We start from the raw sequence: 27,387 nt of genomic DNA on the forward strand, positions 1-27,387 counted from the left end.
AGTGCTTCCAGTAGAGAGTTGCCGTTTGGTTGGGCGTGGGGTTGTTTGGTCCATGTAAGGTGGAGGCTGGGGAGTGTTTCTGAAAGGGCTTCCACTGGTAAGTTCTTGAAGGACCTGAAGGTTTGTCTGATAGGTTTCTGTTCGGAGTGCTTGACTGGGGTGTTGTACAGGATGAAAGGCATGCAGGAGTGGAGATCTGTAGTGGAGGGAAGACAGCTTTGGCTTTCATCAAAAATGGCATTAATACAGACTTTACTCAACATTGTACACAGCGTTATAGTCCACCATCGTAGATCAACAGTGAGATAACTAGTACAACTATACAAACATATACTTGTATTTGTCACCTCACCTAAGAACTTCATTCAATGAACGGAATCACTTACTGGGCAATTGTGTCCTCCAGGGTTAAGAGCATATCCCTATAAAGGAGGAAAATAAGCCTACTACTTCTTGATTTCATTTACAACCTGATAATACTAAAAAGAAAAAAAAAACTCTTTAATAGTCTATTTAAAAACCTCAAATATATTGGCTAGCATAACATGTCCGAGTTCAATTATAGGTTATAGACATAAATCATTCAATTGAGTTGTATTTTTCATTTTCTAGTGGCTACAAGATACAGGTTGAAGGGATAAAGTGCATGAATCCAAAAAAGCCAAAGCATTTGAAAGTGTTTTCCCTGTTGAATGCACAACATACGGAAAATATGGACCTACGTGTATATGTAACTCCCAGCCCCCCTGTTCTTTGCTCTCACGTTGTTTCCTGTCCCCGTTGTTCCGCCCGCCTCCCTCCTCGTCTGCCCGGCCACCCCCCTCCCTGATTGGCTGCTCCATTTCCCTCTGCCGGTGTTGCCTGATCCCTGCGCACCACACTTGCCATTTCTACCTTGGCGTGAGCGGGTGCTGCAGCTGGGCTGATCGTCCTGGTAGGACCCTCCTGGGCCTGTTTTTACGTTTTTAAATTGTATCTGGTGCCTCCCTGCCCCCCTGTTCTTTGCTCTCACGTTGCTTCCTGTCCCTGTTGTTCCGCCCGCCTCCCTCCTTGTCTGCCCGCCCGGCCCCCTCCCTTTTGGCTCTCCCTTACCACTTAAGGCCCTCCGAGGTCTAAGGGCCACTAGGCAAAGAGCGGCTCCTACTCAGGCTCCCAGTAAGTGTCTGCAGGTGTCCGCAGGGGATGCCAGCTGCCAGTCACCGTCCCCCGGAGTGCCCTGCCTATCACCTACCACCAGGCGGTTCCTCCACTGAATTCTTTATATGTAACTATCTGAGTACTATAGAATTGCAATGTGTACCCTAGGCCTTTCTCCCTCTATTCAGGATTCTCAAACTTAGGTGGTGTATAAATGTGACTGAGTACTATATAATTGCAATGTGAACCCTAGGCCTTTCTCCCTCTATTCAGGATTCTCAAACTTAGGTGTGTCTCCCCTTCTGTCAAAATGTGCTTTTTGTGATCTCTTTAAATCCTGCGTGTCATCTTGTCCCGTGACTCTAATTGCCTGCTTCTCGCTGTCCTGTCTGCCTGCTCTAGTTGTCCTTTCTAGTGTCGCCCCCCTCTCCCTTCCACCTCTCTCACTTACTCTATGGTGCTCACTGTCTCTACTATCTTTTCCAACTGCTTCTCTATCGACTATCTGGCTCTCCTCACTAAATTTGGTAGGAAAAAGTTTAAAAAGGACATCCTGGTCTCCAACCCAGGCCTCCCTATAGTTGACTCCTACACCAGCGCCTCTTTCAAGGAAACTCTCACTGACATCCTCTTTGTCGTTCCTTCACCTGACCTATGGACTCTTAATATGGTCTCTGTGCTCTCTCCTTTCTCTTCCTCTCCCATTAATGGTGGCACTCGGTGGGATGCCCTCCTGGCCTCCTTCCACTCCTCTAAGATCATCATTAATGTATACTCTAATGGGACCATCTTGGTCCAAGGCCTTCAGGCCAACCTTCACCTCTTTGACAAACGCCTCTCGCGCTGCATCAACTTCCCTTCTTCTCCTCCTGTCCCCTCTCTCCCCTCTGTGACTATCTCACCTCTCCCTTCTGCCTCCTCCTCGGCTACCTTGCTTTCTCCTGCCCTCTCTGCCCCCTCTCGGGCTCCTTCTACACCTCCGAAGGGTGTACCTCGGACCTGTACCCCTCCCTGGAAGTCCTTCAAGGATGGCAACCTTCTCCATATTGCCACTCTTAACTCTCGCTCTGCTGTCAAACACTCCTCTGATATCTGCCGCCTTCTTGATGAACTTGACCTTGATGTCCTCGGTCTCACTGAGACATGGTTCACTGCCAGCTCCATCACAAGCTTTGACATGCTACTACCTGACGACTACAAGATCCTCCCCGCACCCAGGTCAAACCGCTCTGGTGGGGGTGTAGCCCTGATCTTCCCCGAATGGATTCATGCCTCTGTCATTCCTACGCAGGCCTACTCCTCTTTTGAGTGCCTCGTCTGCAGGCTCTCTCTCTCCCCTAGCCATTCCCTTACTATGCCTACTATCTATCCGCCACCTGGTCAGATCTCCTCCTTCCTTTCTGAGTGGGCGGACCTCTCCTCCTCACTCCTGGCCTCTACCTCTCAACTCCTCCTTCTTGGGGACTTCAAGATCCACCTAGATGCCTCCTGTCCTCCCTATGTACTCTTTCGTGACATCTGCGACTCTCTCTCACTCACTATTCTCCCTTCTGGCCTGACTCACTCTGCAGGCCACACGCTGGATGTTCTGATGTCCTCAGACATTCCCCTCTCTGTTCCCCTCTCCACTCCTCTCTCCTGGAGTGATCACTTTCTCCTCTCCTCCAACCTCACCCTCCCTACCCCTCAGGGGAAGCCACCTCCATCACTGCCACCCGCCTTCTCAGTCATCCAACCCATGAAGCGCGTGTCAGCTGAGGGTTTTGCCACCACCTTCTCACTCCCACCTCCACCGTTGGCTGACACTCACCCTGACACAGCCCTCTCCACGCTCCACTCTACTATATCTGATACTCTTGATATCCTTGCCCCTGTCATGAGAATCCGCCTGAAGCCCAAAGCTAAGTGCAACTCCTGGTACGACTCTGACCTCGTCACCCTAAAACGCAGGTGCAGGGTGGCCGAGAGTAAATGGCGTGCTTCATGTACATCCTCTGACAAACTGGCCTGCCGCCTGCTCCAGAGGCATTATCGGCTTTCTGTCCTAACCAAGAAGAGAGCTCCTATTCAAGCTCTCGTCTCTTCGGCATCTAACAACTCGGCTGAACTCTTTCAAATCTGCAAGGAACTGGCCAATCCTGCCACAGTCTCTACCTCTCCTTTCCCTTCCCAGGCCCTCTGCACGGCACTGGCTTCTCGCTTCATCTCTAAAACTCAGGATATCCTGTCCTCACTCTACTCCTATCCCTTTGCTCCCCCTCTCCCCTGCTCTTCATCTGGCCTTTATGCAGCCTCCTCTCCTCACTCCGTCTCTGCCTTTCCCTTGTTCTCCGCTGATGAGGTTTCTAAACAAGTCTGATCTATGAAAGTCTCATCAAAACAGGTTCACCCTTGTTCCTCCAAAACCATAAAGGTCCACATTGACTCCCTGGCTCCTGCCCTTGCTGATTTCTGCAATCACTCCTTTGCCACTGGAGTCTTCCCATCCCCCATAAAGCACTCCCTTGTGCACCCCCTTCTTAAGAAACCCTCTGCTGAACCCTCCGACACAGTTAACTATCGCCCCATCTCCATCACTCCCTTCCTGGGCAAGCTCCTGGAGGAACTGCCCATCTCCCAGCTTAATCTCCACACTGAATCTATTGGCTGTCTTCATGACCATCAATCTGGCTTCAGAGCTGCCAGAAGCACAGAAACTGCTCTCCTGAACATCCGTGAAGACCTGCTCTCCAACCTTGACTCCAACACCCCCTGTGTCCTCATCTTGCTCGATCTCTCTTCTGCCTTTGACACTGTCAACCATGCCATCCTGCTCAACCGGCTCCGTGATAACCTGGGTCACTGGTCAGGCTCTGGCGTGGCTGACTTCTTTCCTCTCCGACCGACCCTCTCAGGTTCAACTTGGGTCCCTCCTCTCTGCTATCTTTTTCTCTACTCGTGGTGTCCCCCAGGGGTCTAACCTCTTAACCTCTCTCCCTGGCTTTTTAACCAATACCTGGCAATCCTGGCCGACCGCATAGCTGCTCTCTGCCCCAACTTTCAGTGCTACGCGGATGACACTCAGCTCATCTCCAGGCTACCCTCGGCCTCCTTCTCTACTTCCCTCATCTCCGACGGTCTGTCTGCTATCCAGGAGTGGTGCGCCGCCAATGACCTCTGCCTTAATACCAGTAAGACTGAGATTCTCCTGATCGGCACACCCACTCCCTCCTTTCCTGTATCTCTCTGGCCGGCCTCTCTTGGCCCCCTTCCTGCTCCCACCTGCAAGGCTAAAAATCGCGGGGTCGTCTTCGACTCTACACTCTCCTTCTCTTCTCACATCTCTGACGTCTCTAAGATTCTTTCTAAATCTACCTGCTTCTACTCTCCGCCCTTTTCAACTTATCCAGAAAAGAACTGCGAGACTTGTCCTTGGCCTCAAGCCCAGGGATCGTATCTCTCCAGGACTGAAATCTCTGCACTGGCTCCCAGTGGCTGTGAGGATTAAGTTCAAAACCCTCTGCATCGTCCACAAGGCCTTCTGCGGCCTGGGGCCTCAATACCTTCAACTCTCTCTTCCTAAATACATTCCTTCTCGAGCTCTTCACTCATCTGCCTCCAATTCTCTCAGGGTCAGTCGCTTCTCCAAGCAACAAGCTGGTGATAGATCTCTCTCTTTGGCTGGGGTCTCCCTCTGGAACAGCCTCCCTGCCTCCCTGAAACTTGAGGAGAATCATCTTCGGTTCCGTAAGCACCTCAAATTGTTTCTCTTCTCATCTACCTTTTCTCCTCTTCTCCCTTGCTTATTTCCTGGCTGACACAGAAACTGCACTAGTTTACCTGGCCACCCTCCAATCTCGAGCCCAGATCCCTCCCCCGCCAGTCGGTTCCTGACTACCCCTGCACTTGGTGACTGTTTTCTGTATCCCTCTGGTCCCACTTCCTGAACTTGACACACCGGACGTCTGCAATTACCCTTTCACTCGCCACTTGCTGGCCGTACTTTTATTATTGTTTATTTATTGTTTACTTATCTATTGTCTTATCACATGTACTGCACATTCCTCTTCCACCCCTCGCACTTCTCCTCCTTCTCCTCCCTTGCACTTGCATGATCTGAATGACACCTGGCCTAGTAGGATCGTTGTCTGTCTTCCCCTGTTTCCCCCTCCCTTGCCTCGTCGCGCCTTGAAACACTTCTGTATAGGTGCGTTATAAATGCCATATCATATCATGTCATATAATATCATATATCATATCACATCATATGTGTACTGGAAAAATATTGTATTTGTAATTTTCCAAAGCTATATAATGAAATGGTGAATGGTTCTGTATCAGACTTTTCCATACTGTGGAAAATTTACTAAGTAGGTAATAATGCATTACTTACTACATATTTCTACTAATACACACAAAACATGAATAGACTACAATGCATACACATATGGGGGTTATATGTGGAGAGTAAAGTAATCAAACAAGAGGCAGTATCATTAGCAATTGTGTATAATCTACATGATTTTATTCACGCACAAAAATGATTGCTGTGTTTCAGGCCTGCTTCTTCCCCTATATATGTACATCATAAGATGCGAGTAAATTCTAAGGAAAGCTGTGTAAGAACATGTGAGAATAGCAACATCTATAAATGTAATACCTTTTGAATGTTAAGTTTCTGACTGTCAGTACATAAAATCACCTGGCCTAGATATGGCAGTGAACAAAAATTCAGGGGTTTTTCGGTTTTACTTTGAACCAAAATGTCACGTGTGTAAAGTTTTTTTAGTGAATTGCACAGGTTTTTAGTAGGGCAACTTAACCATAACGTCCCCTTAACAAAGTATTTTTTTTTAGTGAATTTTATGGGTTTTTAGTAGGGCAACTTAACCATAACGTCCCTTAAACAAAGTTTTTTTTTTACTGAATTTCACTTATTTTTTTAAGAGGAACTTAACCATAACATCTCGTTAATAAAGTTTTTTTGCTAAATAAACACTTTCATCATGGGATATGTAGTATAATTTCCTTACTTCATATACATGTATCATAGAACATACTGAACCCCCTCGCTAATGATATTTGAAAGGCACGGACTGACCGCCTGTCTGCGGACGGGCGCGGATGAGGTCAAACAGTCAGGGGGTATTTGATATTGTACTATTGTGTTATATAAAAAATACATGTACAACTTTGAAAAAGGGCACATAAAGACATTATAAGTAGTAATAAGTAAATAGATAAACCTAAACGTCTGAAACAATAACCATGCATTTAATGACCATGTAGAATGAATGGATTATACCATAACAAAAAAAGGTATGCCTCCAATTTAATTACCTTACAGAAACTGTGCAGCCAGGAGCGACAGTAGACGCACACAGTACAACGAAGACAAATTACAAGAAAATAGTAAGTGAACTTCATGTTTCTTATATGTGTGTGTACTTTTTTTTGTATGAGGGGCAGAAAAAATAATTTCTTTCTGTTGTTTTGACACAGAAATGTGCAGTACTTTGGAGTGGCTGGAGGAGAAATTTCTGCATGGGGAAATATCCGAAGATAGCGATAATAATGGTACAAAGTATTCTGCATAAGCAAATTAATGTTCAGTATGTTATGGGCATTTAACATATATATATATATTTATTTTTAACAGACCAGGTAAAAGAAGAAGAAACGCCAACAAAGGGCATAGTAAATTACAATTTTAACAGTTAAAGGGAATTTGTGGAGGAATTTGTGAGAGGAAAAATACAATATCACTGTCCCACCTGTACCTGCCCCCCTTCTCCATTTACCAGTGAACCATCCCCAAAACCTCAAGAAGAAAATAAACGTTTTGATGAAACATCCATCCCTTCATCCCCTCACAAATCATCCCCTCACAACCAGCCCGTGTTGAACGCTAATTCCACTATATTTGTTTCAGTATCTGCTTCCCCTGTATTTCTGTTGATTGATGTGTGTGTGTGTATTGAAAGTTTTTTTTATGTTAGTTGTAGTAGAAGGGTTTGAGGCAAAACATTTTTTTTAAAAGAGTTAAAATGTCTGCGGACAGCGCGCCTGTTCAACCTAGCCGTAAGCAATAGAATATGGATGTTCTAATGGCAATACACCTACCCGTACCAATGGCAACTTAGAAAGCACCATCTGTTCAAGTTGTGCATAAATGAACAGAATGGGGCATCCTTAGGACATTATATCTCTCTTTACCGCTCACAAACGAGATAAAACATGTTCTTAGAACACGCCAGGTGTCCGGGATGTTTGCAAATGAGCAAAATGGGAGTGTCCTAAGGACACTATACCTGTCCGTACCGTCCGCAGCCAAGATGGAACTGTCCTTAGTGGCCGGCATGTCCAGTGTCCAACAAAATGGAGGTGTCCTAAGGACATTGTACCTGGCCGTACAGTCAGCAGATCATGTACGCATATGCGCGCTACACCCATAAGTACTGAGAACATTGTGACTGTCCCTAAATGTCCGTCTCACTTGTGTCACACTTTTAATTAGGTTCAGGACCCAAACGCTGTCCATAGAACACTTGTGCGCATGCGCACGTCCGTTACTCTGCATTTGTTGTCCAGCGGGTACCCATGTCCCTCGCGGATGTGTTCAGGACATCATCATGTGACTGCATCCACGCTGAGCGTGTGGAGCAATTTGCGCACTTTGTCTGCTTCCGCAACATTCCAAAAGAACTTATACAAACATGGGAAATTATTTTACAGTATAAAATCACCATTTCACATGTCCCATAGAATGGCTCTACCTTTGAACATATTGTTTAGAATTTTTGCAACGCTTTTGAGGGATCAATATGGGCATGAGGTGAGGATGAGGAAATACGGGTGAGGATGTAGAGATGGAGGAAGAAGAGGAAGAAGAGAATGAGGTGGAGGAATTCCGCACTACAAGCACTCCCCGGGAGTTGTGGGTGCAACCTGGTCAGGTGTAACCAGTGCCAGTTGGTGCTGAGTCGCGGGAGACCTGGTACGTACAGCTTTGGTATGACAACCATGAAGCGACATCTAACTTCGTTCCACAGTGCGGACATTCGCAAGGTGGTACCATGTGAAGAACGTAGTAGATTGAGTTCCTCCACAGCATCATCCGTGTCCGATTTTCTCACCACAAGAGACACTCCTGTGGGGGAACGCATCCTTCCAGCTGCCTCACAAGCCATTCGCGATGCTGTTGACCCTTACCTTTCGAGGGTCACAATATTGTGTATGTACTGCGACGCAGTACTCTGCAGGGGGGAGAGTCTTTGAAGTGCTTTTGAGGCTGCGGTCACGGAGCACCAGAAGAACTGCTCCCTACCTAAGTAAAGCCCACCCTACATCTTTCTCTCTCCACCTGTCCTTTCTTATCCCCGTGGTTAGTGTCCCTTTCTTACCCTCCTTTGCCCTCCTCTCCTAGTGTGTCGTGGGCTCAAAAGCAGTAAACTGGAAAACAATAAAAATTACAAAAAAGGCTCTATTCAGAGCCGCCTTTCTTATTTAACAATAGAACTATCAAGTGACCGTTGTAGGCCTCTGCGCATTTTTCAAAAAGTCCGCAGACAGTCGTAGGACACACAAAAATGGAGGGTGCAAGCGGAGCAAAATCAATGCACTTTTCGCTGCGAGTAAGTGGTGGCTCTGAAAAGAGCCTTTCGGTGGTGTTTTGTGTGTTTCAAAAACTGTACATTGGAAAAAACAGATTGTCAAATAGGTGACTATGAATACAAAAAAGGTTGCAATGCATTTTGTACATTGCAAAGAAAAATCTGATTGCCAGCATATATGAGATGGACTCCATCTCTGCGAAAAATAAAAGTGCTGCGAAACAAAATGTTTTCATTGTGGAATGAGGACATGCCAACATCTCTTAGAAAGGCACAAACAGCCTTATTGACATTGCGCCTCGCTTTCTCCATTTGTGGACCAAATGCAGAAGAACGCAGCCATATTTGTCTTTGTGCAATATGGGAAAAAACTATTTGGCAATTTGGAAATATGCCCATGACCTTCGCAAGCCCTTCCTTCATTGCAAATTGCAAAGAAATTCCGAGACATGGCCTAAACTGTTTCCTCCGCAATGAATGATAAGTATTTCAGGATGACGCTCTGTCTGTAAAGTAGTACAGAGAGGTACCAAGTCCAGCCACCTCATTCCAAGCACACCATGCCAGTGCACTTCCACATGAAGAAATTCAAGATCTGCAGATATACCACAACGTTCTGCATGCACCTTCAGCCAATGTATCCATGAGTCTCCCAAAATCCAGATAATCTGTTTTTGAGCACACAGAGCCATAGCTGTCTGTTCTCCTCTCAGGAAAAAGATGTTCTCACTAAATCTCTCCGTTCAGAACACACCCACTGAACTTTACTGACCAATCCCTACCTTCGCACATTCTCATTTGCATGCGTCTCTACCCCAGAATCCTCATTGGTAATACGCGCTGCCTGCAAACTACCGCCATGTTCACGGACACATAGAGGATCAGAGCGTGACAACTGTACATTTAAATATTATTCCCCTTTTTCCTTTAAGGTGGGCTCTGAAAAGAGCCGTGTTTTTTTTGTTTGTTTTTGTTTGGGCAGATGCCTGACAGACACCTGTTATTTTGTATTTTATACATATTTTTTCTTCTTACTTTACTCCTACAACCATTACGGAGCCTTCTCCAAAGCAAGCCTTACATTCCAAAAGAACATGGCATTTCCCAAAGAAGATAACGCAACACCATCTGCTTCAAAATAAGCTGCATTACTGGGAACAATGTTCTCGTGGCTGCAGAAAAACACACCAGCTTGTAACATGAAAGCAGGCATGCAGCGATTGATGTTACACCTCCCAATACTTTGATCAGGACAGAAAACAGAACTGTTGTCCCATTTTCCTCTAGCGAGTACCCCAGAAAAAATTACTTTCGCAGTTGGAAAGATGTTCATGACTTCTTGAACCAACTGTTCCAAATCTTCCAACAAAGTACGTGAACTCATGTAGCCCAAATGGCAAGCACCGTAGTGCAAAATTACCACATGGGGAGTGGCCATCCTACACATTTCTCTGCAAACTTGGAGAATTGCTGCAACATTGCGATCAGTCTCAGCGCTCCACACCACCTCCAATCCTCTCATATCGAAATTATGTGCCACATGTCTACGTTCGGCATTATGCTGTAAACCATGGATAAAAATATCTCCAAGCACCAAAACCCTGACCCTCTCCACCTCTGCCATCTTCAGTATACGCACCGTCTTTCGACACATAAAGAACAATGTGAACATCTGATTGGCTGATGCCTACTGTCCCCTTTCCATGCTGGATTTGCTGTAGAACCCCGTATGTGACACGCCCTACCCGCGGCCAAGCATTGTCTCTGTGCGGCACGTAACTCTTAGCCAGTCCTTCTACCGTTTCCACATCAGTCACAAATCCATTCCCCCATTGGACACAGCTAAGCAGTCACACAACCATCCACCAATCACATTCAACTTCTCTACATCTAACTCTGTCATCAATATTTCGCACTTCAAATGCACTATTGATCACTCTGAATGCAAGTCGCATATCATTGCAAAGCACCTACTTCGAAAACTACTGTGCAAGTGTCGTGGATTTCAACGTACAGCTCCATGCATGCGCACATGCATGAGGATAAAGTACAGGTATGCATATTTTAACCAGAGAACATGTGCAACCCTTATGATTGCATTTAAACAAATCAATGCCACTAAATCTGCATAGCCAATACATACCAATGCTCCCCCTTTAAGTGCAAGATGTCCGATTTTTTATTGACAAACCGCACTACTTCTTACTGTCTCCCGCATAACCTATACATACGTTACAACCCTCTCTAGCGCAAAACTCGATTTTCCATTAGAAAATGTCACAATTTACCGCCTACATTAATGCTACTTCCAATGCGATCATATGAGAAAAATAAACGCTCCCGATTGCTGTGGTGACATGTCCCTCTGAGGATCTCACGATTTTTCGGATTCGTACAAATAATATGAAAGTAGTGACATTTTTCCCATCTAATATAATGACCTATCACTTACAAACCTCTCTGCTTCTGCTATGGATAACACAGCTTAAAAAAAACAAGGCATTTTCATAACCTAAAAATTGTACTCATTTCTGATTCACGTGCAAATAACATCCTGCAAATAACATACAAAGGCAGTACATAGTAAAGTGAAATGCACACATGCACTGTGTTGAAATATCAAAGGAGAATACTCCGATGAAAGATGGAAAATTAACGTGTACAGTAAAATCACAAATTTACTAACTTCTTCTTTTTACAATCGCAGTGAAGACTACTCTCCTGAAAATCAACAGCATCTATACTGCAAACGACATATCCGAAGAAACCTGGTCATTCTGCAAAACAAAGTAAGTACAGTACTACCTATATATTCTACCTATTCCTGAAAGAGACTGTGTGGGTTATTTATTTAATTTGCGCACCAAAACAAACATTGATTTCTGAACCATTCTACCCGCAAATCCCCATTTATTAAACAAAGAATAACAGGCAGAATGACTCACAAATCCCTGTGTTTTTGGAACTCAAATAACATACAGAAGCCTTAGAATGTTAGTACTAGAAAACAAATAGCTGTTTCAATTTTATACCATTACGTTCACTATTAATGCTTCTCCTCACCACTAGCTCACTTTGTATTCTCATCTGAAGCACATTGTAGTAGTATACAAACAGAAAAATAGCCTTCTCAAATCATTGTAAGAGACCAATGCACATTCACACACCACCACAAAGAGCTTCCCCATCAAACTCATGCACGCATGCACACAGCACACATACATTGTGCAACAGACCAAACCATGCCTTCTTTTTTTCAACAGACCCCAAAGAATGCCTACCAAATAGCAAGTCCGTAGAAAGTAACACAGAAATAGAGCAAAAAAAATAAAAGTGTCCAAACTAGGCATCCAGCTGTAGCAGAGTTGGTACAGAACGTTGGAACAAAACAGCTAATACAGTCATTTAGTGAAACAAAGGAAGCTTCAACTACCGAAACTTTACCGCCTCCATCAAAATGTTGCACGAAACACAAAACCCTTTACAAAAAATTGGCTACCAGTACTGCTAACAATGTTCCTATTAATCCTGATATAGTAACAAGAACCCATAGTAAAAAAAAATATTTTAGCAAAAATGTTTCACCACTGAGTCCTTCAGAATCTAATAAGAAAAGGACCGAAATCATCCTCAACCCTTAAAACCTACCGTAGAAAATTTATCCTGAAAGCTCTCGTGGACAGTGCAATCCTTCTCAAAAGGAAGTTGTTTATATTAGTGTTAAATAGAATGAAACCACTAACAAAACTAAGTACCAAACTACAAAAGAAACTTATCAATAAACGGAATGTCAACAAAAATAACTTCTTACATATTTGTGGAGGTGAATGGAGTCACACAACATCCATGGAACCATATTTTAATGAAGAAGCATACAAACAAAATCAAACAAACACAATTGCCATCCATAGCAGTGGATGAGAGTATAAACACATCAATAATACCATCATGGAACAAGAAATACTGCTTAGAAAAGTAGCACCTGAAAACTCGTCCAGTCTGCAAATGGCCTTGTATGTCAATGTGTGCCATTCCTAACAAATCTTTAAAATCTTTACATCAGTTCCTCAATCAGTATGTGAAAGGTAAAGACAAAATTAAAATGGAAATGCAGCAAAATAGGGATATCTGTCCAGTGCACAAATACACAGGACTACAAAGACATTCATTAGCCTGCATTTCAGGACCTATTTGCAAAAGCACCTTCCATGATATCAAAAGTATATCAATACATCATTCAAATGTAAGAAATCTAGTGTATAAAATATACTATGCTAAAAGTCCAGCTTCAGTTTTAGCCAATTAAAATAACACTCTTCTGCATGGTACACCCAAATACCTACAAGAAGAAATCAACCATAGAGAGAAAATATTTTGGAAGTGAAAGCCACTTACAAAATGCAATCGTTTTTAACAGACTAGCAACAATTCTGCACATAGCAACCTTCTATTACACACATACAAAAAATAAATACTAAAATTTAAAAGCGCATCGGCTGAAGTACCAAACCATGTGTGTGTGTGTTGCTGCAGAATGTTTTACAAAAGATACACAAAAAATATAGACATAGCATACAAAATAGAAGACAATGAAGATTTCAAATGGTTTGAATTAGCTCTTTAACTTTTAGCAGAAAACAAATAGCAAATAAGTGAACCCCTAATATGTTGCAGTTACTGCAGTACAAAACTGGACAACAACCAAACTCCTTCACGTGCTATCACAAATAATTTTGGAATTGTTCCCACTACCAAAAACAACTCAATTTGTATGAGAGCATCATAATTCAAACAGTTCACCCATTTCATGCAATTATACACCTTCAACCAAAAACAGCAAAATTCCCTCCCTCTGAATTGGTGAAAGGCATTCGTGGCAAAGTAGTTTATTTGCCATTAGATCTAACCGAAAATGTACACACCCTAGGATTGCAACGTTCAATAGAGAAATATTTAATTGTCTTGGTAAATGGTGTACCAACAAAAGAAAAAAAATTTGGCAACAACTGGTGGACTTACATAAAGTTAGACAAGCCTTCCAATATCTAAAACACAATGACAAATACTACAAGGAAATAAATATTGAAGAAATCTTAAGGGAAACAACTGAAATAATTCTACAGTAATCAGAAACTGGACAATTTGAACTTCTGGATCCTGCTGCAGTATCCACTCTTTTGGACCAATAAACAATTCATCCATTGCCATCCAATGAAAGCGTAGATGATGCAATAGAAACTTACCAAATGCGACAAACCAAAGAGTCACCAATGAGCATATGGGAAAAAAGTATAGAAGCACGTGCTTTTCCACTGCTTTGCCACTGCTTTTCCACTGCTATTTCCTACTGGCAAAGGTGGAAGATACGATGATAGACCCACTCAGATTACAGCATCGGAATACGGCTCATTACGAATGTATTCGCAAGATTCGCAAGATCCCAGATTTAGACAAAATGTGGAATACATATTCCACCTACTCTTTGAAAGTGAACTAGCAACCCTATGTTACGGAGTTGCACACATTTTGAAATCTGGAACCCACTTTCAAAATATGTCAGCTACGCAATTAATACAAAAAGTACAAGAACAGTATGAGGTTTTACAATCAAGTATAACAAATCTGTTTGCAAACATGCGTGGTACAAAAGAATACTAGTTCCGATGGCACGGAGATGTACGTTGTATGATCAGAAACCTTGGACCACCGACTTGGTTTGTTACACTAAATTGTGCAGAATATGCATGGGAAGATTTACATGAGTTCCTACACATATCAAACAACAACAAAACCAACAGATCTTACTTATGCCAACATCTTAAAAAGCATTAGAGTTGGTGTACTATCTCAAGAGGCACAAGCAATATTGAAAAACCGGAACATTCATGCACTTTATGGCGATAGTGCATGTGCTACTGATGTTATGGAACAATTAGCGCACAAAAATATCAGTTGTATGGCCTTAATGCCAACTCTTGCAAGCTGTTTCAAATTCAATGAAACAATGTTAAATAAAAAAATGCAACCAATAATGGAAAGTTGCGCCACAGACAAACTAGACGTACATGGTATGGCACTACCCATGTGTGAGCAAGCCACAGCAAGACTAAAGAGCTTAGAAAATTCAATCTCCAACAGTGCTGGGTTGGAAAAAATATTACAATTATCCTTAAATTGTAGAGTAATGCTTAAACGTAACCTTGACGTGGGACAAGGGCTAGTTAATGGGGCACTCGGTACAGTTGTTGGCTTTCAAACATACCCACGTGACAACAACATTAAGTTTGTTAATATTCGCTTTGACAAACTTTCAGAAGTGAAAAGGATAGGGCGCTTAACTGCTCGATTCATTCTCTTCAAAGACATGTATGTACGTAGAGAACAATTTTCTCTAACTCTAGCATATGCAGTCACCATTCATAAATCCTAAGGTTTTACCCTAGACAAAGCATTGATAGATATAGGAAACACAGTCTTTAAAGAAGGCATGAGCTACGTAGCACTATCATGCTTACGTACACCTCACGGTCTATTTCTAATTAACTTTGATGCAAGTTAACTGAACGCTGATATTCCTTGCATTGTAGAATACAACAGATTGCGTTCACTGTACACCCCCATCTGAAACAATATCCTGTTCCAGAAAAAATAAAACATGGTAAAAGAAAACTAATTCAAGCAGAAATGCAACAGAATCTGACGGCAAATCCGTCAAAGAAAACAAAAGAAGCTAAAACTTCATCAATTACCACAAGCAAAGAAGAACCTATTAGGGAAAGTAAACCAGGTACTTCATCAAAGAAGGAACAGAAACTCTGAAAAAAACACTCAGATACAGAACTATCTGGTCCATTCAAATTTTCAAATGAAACTGGTGTAAGTTGCCATGCAAATGTAGCAATGAATATTCTATTTCAATTGCCACCAATTGTTAACAATAGTTACTTACACAGTACAGACCAATTGTGTTTGCAAATGTTAATCCTTCATAGAAACGCAACAAACAGTCTTGACAACACGTACAGTGTTCACGGAATAAGACAAGAATTGGACTTATGTGCTGGAATGGTGAAATTCACTATAAACTCACAAGAAGATCCACAAGAATTTCTAATGTACTTACTACAAGTACTTTAAAACAAAAGCATACCTATGAATGAAATCTTCCAGATATCATACATGTGGAAACATACATGCACTTCCTGTAACAATGTGATACAGGAACAAATCCCAAATGAGCGATTTGTGTAAGTATCCATACCTAATTGTGAATCCATTCCATTTTAGCAACTTGTACAGAATGCAAACCATGGCAGATTATGTACTATGTGCCATTCAGACAATCGCTCCACCTTACTGATACAAAACACATAGTAACTACATAATACTTATGCTTCTATGTTATAATGCAGATGGTACCAAAAACAACAGCAAGATGAAAACAACTGCAAGCTGACTGCATTCACACACGGTCAAGTGTCACTTGGAAAGAAAAACTTTACAACAATAGGTATAATCTACCACGCAGGAGCTACAACCAATGCAGGTCACTACACTGCGTACATTAAAAAGAAATGTGGATGGTTGGAATGTAATGATAGCACTATTACTCTAAAGCAGAGATTACCAGCTAATCTTACAAATGCGTATTTAATCTTCTTAAAGCCAAAATTTAATAACTAATGTGTACTTCAACGTTACCAAAAAATCAAGTAAAAGACTATAAACAGTTAGAATACGCCAACAGGTATCTAACTGCCAAAGAGTGTATAACAAGGACACAGATAAATTAATACCACAGATCCATAACAACAAATGCACAGTTAGAATACGCCAACTGTTGTTAAAAATCTCCAACAAGGCAACAGACATAACATTAATCAGAAAGAACAAGAAAACACTCAAAGAAAACAAAGAAATAGTTTGTAGCATAGCAAATAAAGTTTTTGTTTAATCTGACAAGGATTTTTTTCCCCCAGACCCAAGGATTTGAAAAACAAACACAGACACTGAGCAAAATGCACAGTACAGTGGCTTGTAAACTAAATATGAGGGTTAAAAAATGTTACACTGTCTATTATATAATGTAATAAGTCTTCATAAAATGCAAACACTAACATGCTTTTTTCTTTTATCACAGAAATTAAAAAAGGATATTTCCGCCAAGTATTAAAGTCATGTAATACATATATGGATTCTGAACAAAGTAACAGTAAGTATAATTACAGTCATGTCATACATATTCAAATGTACACATCTAATCTATGGCAGTAATATGGTGCAGTGGCTACAGGCTGGGCCTAGCATCTTTGATGTATAACCTACCACCTACACCCTATGGCCAAGCAACCAAGACTATAGGTCCTACTCACAACCATCGCAGCATATGAAAACCATGGTGCTTGTAAATTCACTACTTATAAGTTTCCTCTTGGGTGCGTGGTCTGCAGCCATGCACCCAAGACACTAGGTCGTGCACACAACCACCGCACCACAGCACACCCATGTTCACTTATAACCTCACTGCTTATGACTTCAGTCTTGGGTGCATGGGCTTTGGCCATGCACCCAAGACTCTGGTTCCTGGCCAGAACCACCACAGCATATCGCACACATTGTGGCTTCTAATTTCACTACGTATAAAGTTGGTTTTGGGAGCACGGCCTTCAGCCATGCACCCAAAATGCTACACCCTCTCCACAACCACCTGAATGATGTTTGATAGTACGAGTGTACCTATACCTGTAATATGCTGCAGTAGTTATGGCCACAGGCTACAGTCTTGAGTGTAAGGCCATATATTTTTCAATGTATGGGTATGCAGTATATAAAATCCATAGTGGCTTATAACTGCAGTGCTTATAACTTTCTTGATGGGTGCATGGCCTTTGGCCATGCACCAAATTCTCTACGTCTTGGCCACAACTACCACACCATATCACACCCATTGTGGCTTGTAACTAAACTAAGTATAAATGTGCTGTTGGGTGCATGGCCTTCGGCCATCCACCCATGAGTGCAGGCCCTCCCCACAGCCACCTGAGTGATGTTCAATACTACAGGTGTATCTATAGCTGTGATATGCTGCAGTGGTTGTGGCCAGGGCCTAAAGTCTTAGGTGTATGTCCATACATATTTCAATGTATGGGTGTGAAGTGGCTTATAACTCCAGTGCTTATAACTTTGTTCTTGGGTGCATGGCCTTCAACCATGCAGTCAAGACTCTACACACTCCCCACAACCATCTGATTGATAATGAATACTACAGTTGTATCCATTGCTGCGACATGCTGCAGTGGTTGTGGCCAGGGCCTAGAGTCTTGGAAGTATGGCTTACGGCCTACGGCCATGCACCCAAGACTCTAGGCCCTGGCCACAACCAACTCAGCATATTACACCCATGGTCACTTATAAATCATTAGCACACTCATAGAATGAAATATTATAACTGTAGCATGTACTCAATTTGTACCCAGTAATCTAGCCCTTGCCCACACCTACCAGATACATAATCTATTGTATGGGTGTGATGTATGAATATGATATCCTACAGTGCTTGTGGGCAGGGACTACTCTCTTGGGTGTATGGCCTACAGCCTGCAGCCATGCACCCAAAAGTCTACGGCCTGCCCACAACTACTGCACTATATAAAACTCATGTTGGCTTATAACTTTAGAGCTTATCAGTTTGTTCTTGGGTGCATGGCCTTCGGCCATTCATCCAAGACTGCAGGCCCTCCCCACAACCACTTGAGTGATGTGTGGTAGTACGGGTGTATCTATAGGTGTGGTATGATTCAGTGGTTGTGCCACAGGCTAGACTCCTAGCTGTATGTCCATACATATTACAATGTATGGGTGTACAGTGGCTTATACCTCCAGTGCCTATAACTTTGTTCTTGGGTGCATGGCCTTCGGCCATCCACCCAAGACTGTACACACACCCCCAACCATCTGATCGATAAGCAATACTACAGGTGTATCCATTGCTGTGACATGCTGCGGTGGTTGTGGTCATGCATCCAAGACTCTAGGGCCTGGCCACAACCACTGCAGCATGTCACACCCATGGCGGTGTACAAATCAATAGTACACCCATAGAAAAAAAATTATTTAATTACAGCATATACTCAATTTCAATGTTCGCTAACACCACGCCTGTCCTTAGAACAGTTTCAAGTTGCCTGCAGACAGCACGGACTGAAATACTACCCTTATGAGACCTCTCATTTTCTGTACTTACAAACATCCCGAACAAGGCGGGCATAGGGAATACATCATTAACACCTACCGCCTGAACAAATACGTCTTTTCACTCATCTCTTACTGTCTGAACCTCCCCAAGCACTCTGACACAAGAAAACAGTTTTTGAAATAGCATATCAATGATATTTGTGATGTCATCTTTGATGTCCTGGGTGTTAGTGTTAGCAATGCACGTAGATGGTGCGAGTTATGGTTGCTTAGCTTACTATAATGGGGGAATGTGCAGTGGTGTTTCGTTGTACTGTGAAGTATAACATTCCTTTAGTGATATTCTTTTAATGAATGTACATATATATGTATGGCAGGGAAGGAAAAGAAAGGGGCTAAACAAGTGTTTTCGTCATTGATGTCATCAGTGACATTTGAGATGACATTTTTCATGGTCTGGGGGTTAGTGTTAGCAGTGCACAGGGGTGGTGGCAGGGTTGGGGGCTTAGTTTACCATAACTGTCGAATTTCAGGGGTTTTTCAGTTTTAATTTGAAGCATAAAGGGGAGGTGGAAAGTTTTTTTTTAGTGAAGTGTACAGGTTTTTATTAGGGCAATTTAACTATAACGTCCCCTCAACAAAGTGTTTTTTGTAGTGAATTTCACTGGTTTTTGGGAGGGCAACTTAACCATAACGTCCCCTAAACAAAGTTTTTTTTGTAGTGAATTTAACTTGTTTTTGGGAGGGCAACTTGACCATTACGTCCCCATAACAAAGTTTTTTTGTTGTAGAGAATTGCATAGGCTTTTGGAAGGTGGAACTTAAGCATGAAATTGTGGCAATGAAGTCGTTCAGCAGAATATACACTGTAATCATATGATTTTGAAAGATATGTAGTATAATGTACGTACTTGACATAGATGTAACATAGAACATACAGAACCCCCTCCTTAATGATATTGGAAAGGGACGGACTGAGCGCGTTTTTGCGGACGGGGTTGGACAGCATCAATATTACCCAAAGAGGCGGGGGATAGCTGAAAATGTACTATTGTTTTACAGGAAAAATGTACAACGTAGAAGAAGGACATAAAGATATTACAAGTAGTAATAAGTAAATATGGAAACCTGAAGTTAGGAAAAGAAAACCACACATTTAATAACCATGTAGAATAAAGTGGATGGTACCATAAAAAAGAAAGGATTCCTCCAGCGTACTCACTTCACAGAAACTCGGCAGCCTGGAACGACAGTGGACGGACGCAGTAGGACGAAGGGACATTACAGCAAAAGAGTGAGTACAGGTCATGTTTATATATGGGGGATTTTCTTTTGTGGTATGTAGGCCATAAATAGTAATTTCTTTCTGTTGTTTTGATTCAGAAATGGCAAATACTTTGGAGTGGCTGGAGGAGCATTTCCCACATGACGAAATGTCTGAAGACAGCGACAATAATGGTACAGATTGCTCTGCATATGCAAAATAGTAACCAGTATTTTAGAGGCAATCAACCTATGTATTGTTTTTTTTAACAGGCCAGGACAGAAAAGAAGAAAGGGCAACAAACGAGACAGAAGAAGACAGGATAAAAAGGATAGAGCAGAAAATGGACCCATTGAACAACAATTTTCAAAGTTTACGGGAGTTTGTGGAGGACTGTGTGAGAGGAAAAGTTTGTTATCATTGCCCCACCTGCACCTGCCCTGCTTCTCCATTCCCTAGTCAACCATCCCCAAACCTTGAACAGGAAAATAGACATTTTGATGAAATATCCATCCCTTCTTCCCCTCACAAATCTTCTCCTCATAACCAGCCCGTGTTGAATCCTAATTCCCCCATATTTGTTCCCGTGTCCGCTTCCCCTGCTATTTCTTTAGATTGGTGTGTGTGTGTGTGTTTGAAATGTTTTTGTGCAGTAGTTCTAGAGAAAGAGTGTGTGTGTAGAATTTCCTTTTTAAAAGACGTAAAATGTTCGCGAACAGCACGCCTGTTCGACCTATCCACAAGCAATGGAATGTGGGTGCTGTCTAATGCAAAGTAAGATGGATGTGATGTGTGACTGCACCATCTTTTCAAAATGTGCGTACATAAACAGAAAGGGGTGTCCAAAGGATATACTACGTTGGCTTACCGCTTGGAAACGAGATAATACATGGTCGTAGAACACACATGATGTCCGGAATGGGTGTAAATGAGTAAAAAGGGAGTGTGTGAAGGACAGTATAGCGGTCTGTATTGGGCGCAGTCAAAATGGTGCCGTCCGTAGAACAGGCACGGTGGCTGGCAAGTTAGTAGGCAAACAAAATGGAGTTGTCCTAAGGACACTGGAACTGTCCGTACAGTGAACATAGCATGCGTGCACATGCACAGTACAAATGTAAGGATTGCGAACATTGCGCAAGTTCCTAATAGTCCTTCTCACTTGTGTCGCACTTTGAAGTAGTTTGAGAACCCAAACACAGTCCGTAGAACGCTTGTGCGCATGCGCATGTTTGATTCTTTGCATTTGCTGTCCAGGGTACTTTCATTACGGGGGCGGATGTGTTGATGATGTCATCTTGTGACCACACCTATGCTGAGCGTGGGGACTAGTTTCCGCGGTTTGTGTGCTTCCGCAACACTAAAAATGAACTTGTAGACACAAGACAAAGTATTGTGGAGTGTAAAAATGTAATTTCACACATCCCAAACAATACACCACATCAGGAGTTGCTGTGTAAAATGTGTGTACTGCTTTGTAGGGATGTAGATGGCCAGAGGCACACCCCTGCACCCCTACAAAAGCCACACCCCAAGCGCATCTTCATTGTCCTTCTAGCTATAGCAGATTGAGGTGCGTTGCCTTTACTGCTGTAGTGACCAAAAGGAAACTAATCGGTATGGCTTCCATGGCTGCTGTTGGGTTATTAGCCTCTGCACCACCCCCAAACCCGCCACCATCACCACCTCACCAAGGGCCTGCAGAGAGATATATGGGTGAGGATGTAGAGATTGAGGAAGAAGAGGAGGAAGAGAATGAAGTGTAGGAACTCCACGCTAGGAGCACTCGGCAGGAGTCGTGGGTGTGGCGGTTGTTTTCCGTTTATGGGAACGTACCAAAAGCACATGCGAACCTGGTGAAGTTTAACCAGTGTGATGTGGTGTTGAGTCGTGGGAGATACAGTTTTGGTACGACAACCATGAAGCAACACCTCACTTCGTTCCACACTCCGGACATTCGCATGGTGGTACCATGTGAAGAGCGGAGACGTTTGAGTTCCTACACAGCACCCTCGATATCCGATCCTCCCACCACAAGAGGCACTTCTGTGGAGGGGCGCCTCCCTCCAGCTGCTTCACAAGCCATTCGCAATGCTGTGGACCCTTACCTTTCAAAGGTGACAGTAGCGTGCACGTATTGTGATGCAGTACTCTGCAGGGGGGAGAGTTTTCAAAGTGCTTTTGAGGCTGCAGTCACAGAGCACCAGAAGATTTGCTCCTTACCTAAATAAAGATCACCCTTAATATTTCTCTGTTCAGTTGCTCTTTCTTATCCCCGTGGCTGATGTCCCTTCCTTACCCTCCTCTCGCCTCTATTCCTAGTGTGTCGATTGCTGTTAATCAATGAATGTAAAAACAACAAAAATGACAGAAAAGGCTCTTTTCAGAGCCGCCTTTCTCAGTGTAACAATAGAACTATGAAGTGAAGGCCGTAGACCCCTGCAGAGTTCAGCAAACGTTTGCAGACAGTCGTAGAGGGAAAAAGGGAGGGTGCAAGCGGAGCAAACGCAATAAAGTGTACGTTGGGAGTAAGTGGCGCCTCTGAAAATAGCCTTTTGGTGGTGTGTTGTGTGGGTCAAAAACAGTGGATTGGGGAAAATGGATTGTCCGATAGGTTAGTGTGATTGCAAAAGAGGGTGCAATGCATTTTGTAAATTGTGAAAAAACATCTGATTGCCAGCATATGTGAGGTGGACTCCATCTCTGCGGAAAATGAAACTGCTACGAAACAAAATGTTTTCATTGAGGAAAGAGGACATACCAACATCTCTTAAAAAGGCACACACAGCCTTATTCACATTGAGACTCTCTTTCTCCATTTGTGGACCAAATGCAGAAGAATGCAACCATATTTGTCTTTGGGCAATACGGGAAAGAAGTATTTGACCATTTGGAAACATGTCCGTGAGCTTCGCAAGCCCTTCATTCATGGCAAATTATAAAGAAATTCCAGATACATGGCCTAAACTGTTCCCTCCACAATGAATGATGAGTATACCTGGAGGACGCTCTGTCTGTAAAGTAACACAAAGAGGTACCAAGTCCAGCCATCTCATGCCACGCACACCATGCCAGTGCACATCTGCATGTGGAAATCCGAGATTTGTAGATAAACTGCAGCTTTCTGCATGCACCTTCACCCAATGTATCCATGAGTCTCCCACAATCCAGATAATCTGTTTTCAAGCATGGAAAGCCATGGCTGTGTGGTGTCCTGTGAGGGAGAAGACGGTCTTACTAAAGTATGTCGGTCAGAACACACCTACTGAACTTTATGGACCAATCCCTAGTTCCGCTCATTCTCATTTACATGCGGCTCCACCCTTCAATCCCCATTGGTGATATATGCTGGCTGCTAACTACCGCCATGTTTGCGAACATGTACAGGATCAGAGCATGACGACGGTACATTAAAATACTAATCCCCATTTTCCCCTTTATTTTTGGCCACATATCAGACAGACATGTGGTACTTTATGTATTTTTTGTATTTTTTGTCCTTGCTTTACTCTTGCAAACATTACAGAACCTTCTCTAAAGCAAGCCTTATGTTCCAAAAGAACATTGCATTTCCCAAAGAGGATAGCACAACACCATCTAATTCAAAGTAATGCGCATTGCTTGGAGCAATGTTATCGTGGCTACAAAAAAACATACCAACTCGTAGCATGAATGCACGCATGCCGCGATTGATGATGCACCTCCCGATGCTTTGATCTGGACAGAAAACAGAAGTGTTGTTCCATTGTAGTCTCAGGAGTAAAGCAGAAAAAATAACTTTTGCTGTTGGGAAGATGGTTATGAGTGCTTCACCAACTGTGCCAAATCTGCCAACAAAGTACGTGCATTCAGGTATCCCAAGTGGCAAGCACTGTAGTGCAAAATTACCACATGAGGAGTGGTCATTCTACGCATGTCTCTGCAAACTTGCAGAATTGCCGCAGCATTGGCATCAGTGTCAGCGCTCCACACCACCTCCACTCCTCGCACATCGAAATGGTGTGCCACATGCCTACTCTCGGCATAGTGTTGAAAGCCTTGCACAAAAATGTCTCCAAGCAGCAAAACCCTGACCCTCTGCACCTCTGCCATTTTCATTGTGCGCACCGTCTTTCGACACAAAAGAGTAATGTGAACATCTGATTGGCTGATGCCTATAGTCATCTTTCCATGCAGGATTTGCTGTAGAAACCCATATGTGACACGCCCTACCAGCGGACAAGCGTTGCCTACGTGCGGCACGTAACTCGTACCCACTCCTTCCACCCTTTCTACAGCGGTACCAAAGCGAGTCCCTCATTGGACACAACTAAGCGGGCGCACAATCATCCTCCAATCACATAGAACATCGCTAATTTTAACTCCGTCATCAACATTGCGCACTTCAAAATTACTGTTGATGATTCTTAATGGAAATCGCTTACCATTGCAAAGCACCTACTTCACAAGCTACTGTGCAAGGATTGCAAATTTCTACGTACAGCTCCATGCATGTCCACATGCATCAGTATAGAGTACAGGTATGTACCTTTTAATCAGAGTACATGTGAAAGCTTTATAATTTGCAATAGACAAAATAATGCCGGTAAATTTCCATAGGGAGCACATAACAACGCTCCCCCTTTTAAAGTGCAAGATTGCCGATTTGTCATTAAGAAATTGCACGACTGCTTACTGTCTTCTGCATAACCTGTACATACGTTGCAAGCATGCCTATTTAGCATAGCTCTCAAACATTTTTGTCTGAAATCAGCTGATTTTGTTTTAGGCGGGTGAGACGCCCATTGGAATGAATGGCATGCAGGAGGCTTGGCGGGTGAGTCTGCCCTTTACAAGGCGGGTGGCACCCGCCACAAGCGTGTGAGTTGAGAAGTATAATTTAGGGCAGACCTCAATTTTGTACGTGGAAATGTCGGAGTTCTGTACTCAGTACTGCCAACAGTAATGCTACTTGCAATGTGATCCTATGAGAATAGTAATCGCTCCTGATTGTGGTGCTGACATGTCCTTCCGAGGGTCTCCCGATTTTTGGACATTGTGCTTTCCATTAAGAAGTACAAAATGTTTGCCCAGCTACTACTTTGCCCTATCGCTTACAAACATCTCTCCTATGCATAGTACACTTTGTAAAGAACAAGGCATTTGCAAACCCTTAAAAAATGTAGTTATTTTGAAGGACTTTCAAGTATCATATTGAAAGTAGTATGCAAAGACTGCACAGAGAGAAGTGAAATGTGCATGTGGACTGCGTTGAAATATGAAAGTTGAATCCTCTGACGAAAGAAGTACATGTAAAGTGCAGTATCATGACGGCTGCAAACACACAAAGTAATTGATATTGTTTTTTTTAATTCACAGTGAAGACTACTCTCCTGAGAATCAACAGCATTTACACTGCAGACGACATATCCGAAGAAACCTGGTCATCTTGCACAAAAAAGTAAGTACAGTACAACCATCATATTGTAACTACTCCTTAAAGATGCTGAGTGGGTTATTTGTTTATTTTGGGCACCAAAGGAAGCATTCATTTGTAAACCATTCTACCTACAAATATCCATTTATTGAACAAAAAATAACAGGTGAAATGGCTGACAAATCCCTGTGTGTTTCGTACTGAAATAACATAGGAAATCCTTAGAAGGTTAGATTGTGAAAATAAGTTGTGGTAGCAAGTTTTTGGCATTTCGGTTATTAATAATGGTTCTCGTCACAAGTAGGGCACTTTGTACTCTCACCTAAAGCACATTGTACTAGTATACAAACATTAAAGTAGCCTTACCAAATGATAGTCAGAGGTCACTGTGCATTGACACACCATGCCAAAGAGCTTCCCAATCACACTTATGCACACATGCACACAGCACACATACATTGACAACAGACCAAAGTATACTTTTTTTTCTCAACAGACACCAAAGAATGCCTAGCAAAAAGCAGCTCCGTAGGAAGGAACGCAGAATTAGAGCAAATAAAAATAAAGGTGCCCAATGTACGCATCCACCTGTTGTAGAGTTAGTGGAGAATCTTGGTACAAACCACCTACTGCAGTTGGGTAACATAATAAAGGAAGTCTCAACTACCGAAACTGTACCTCCTGCATCAAAAAGTGTCACAAAACACAGAAATGTTGACAAAATAACGGCTGCCAGTACAGCTAACAATGGTCCTAATAATCCTGATAGTGTAAGAAGAACTCATAGTAAAAAAAGTATTTTAGCAAAAATGTTTCGTCACAGAGTCCTTCAGAATCTACTAAGAAGAGGACCAAAATCATCCTCACCCCTTAAAACGTACCGTAGAAAGTTAATTCTACAAGCACTCGTGGCAGTGCAATCCTTCTCAAAAGGAAGTTGTTCATATTAGTGTTAAAAAGGATGAAAGCACTAACAAAACTAAGTACCAAACTACAAATGAAACTCAGCAATAAACGGAATGTGAACAAAAATAATTGTTTGCATGTTTGTGGTGGTGAATGGAGTCACACAACAACCACAGAGCCATATTTTAATGAAGAAGCATACAAACAAAATCAAACAAACACAATTGCCATCCATAGCAGTGGACGAGGTTATGAGAAAATCAATACTACCATCATGGAACAAGAAACACTGCTTACAAAACTATCTTCTGAAAACTCAGAATTACCTCTCGATTCAGCAGAACCACCCCATCCAGTATACAAATGGCCGTGCACATCAATGTGTGCCATTCCAAACAAAGCTTTCAAATCTTTACGTCTGTTCCTCAATCAATATGTAAAAGGTAAAGACAAAAGTAAAATTAAAGTGCTGCAAAATATAGATATTTGTGTAGTGCGGAAACACACAGGACTAAAAGGACATTCATTAGCCTGCATTTCTGGGCCCGTTTGCAAAAGTACCTTCCATGATATCAAAAGAATATCAGTACATTATTCCAAAATAATAAATTTAGTGTATAAAATATACTGTGCATAAAGTCCAGCTTCAGAATTAGGCAATTTAAATACCACTCTTCTGCATGGTACACCCAAATACTTACAAGAAGAAATGGACCGTATTCAAAAAAAGTTTTTTGGAAGTGAGAGCCACGTAGAAAATGCAACAGTTTTAGAGCATAGTAGCGACAATTCTACATATAGAAACCTTCTTTTACACACATACAGTAAAGGAATACAAAAATTTAAAAGGTCATTGGCTGAAGTACCAAACCATGTGTGTG

Source organism: Ambystoma mexicanum, chromosome 5q (genome assembly GCF_040938575.1).
Source record: "Ambystoma mexicanum isolate Mex_15411 chromosome 5q, UKY_AmexF1_1, whole genome shotgun sequence".
Taxonomy (NCBI): domain Eukaryota; kingdom Metazoa; phylum Chordata; class Amphibia; order Caudata; family Ambystomatidae; genus Ambystoma; species Ambystoma mexicanum.